Here is a 367-nt window from a genome sequence, read left to right as displayed (position 1 = left end):
ATTTAATAAAAATACAAAAAAATCATAAAATCATAAAAACCAAAAATATTTTGTGTTTCTTGTTTGAGTCTTGTGTTAATTTTTAAGTTTGGTGTCAATTGCATGCTTTTAAAATTTTTCTTGCATTTTTTTCGAAAATCTCATGCATTCATAGTGTTCTTCATGATCTTCAAGTTGTTCTTGATAAGTTTTCTTGTTTGATCTTGATGATTTCTTGTTTTGTGTTGTTTGTTGTTTTTCATGTGCACTTTTGCATTCATATTTTCCATGCATTAAAGATTTCTACGTTTGGTGTCTTGCATGTTTTCTTTGCATTAAAAATTTTTCAAAATTATGTTCTTGATGTTCATCATGATCTTCAAAGTGT

Source organism: Arachis duranensis, chromosome 9, assembly GCF_000817695.3.
Source record: "Arachis duranensis cultivar V14167 chromosome 9, aradu.V14167.gnm2.J7QH, whole genome shotgun sequence".
Classification (NCBI taxonomy): domain Eukaryota; kingdom Viridiplantae; phylum Streptophyta; class Magnoliopsida; order Fabales; family Fabaceae; genus Arachis; species Arachis duranensis.
The sequence above is the reverse complement of the archived record's forward strand: the minus strand, read 5'-3'. Positions refer to the sequence as shown.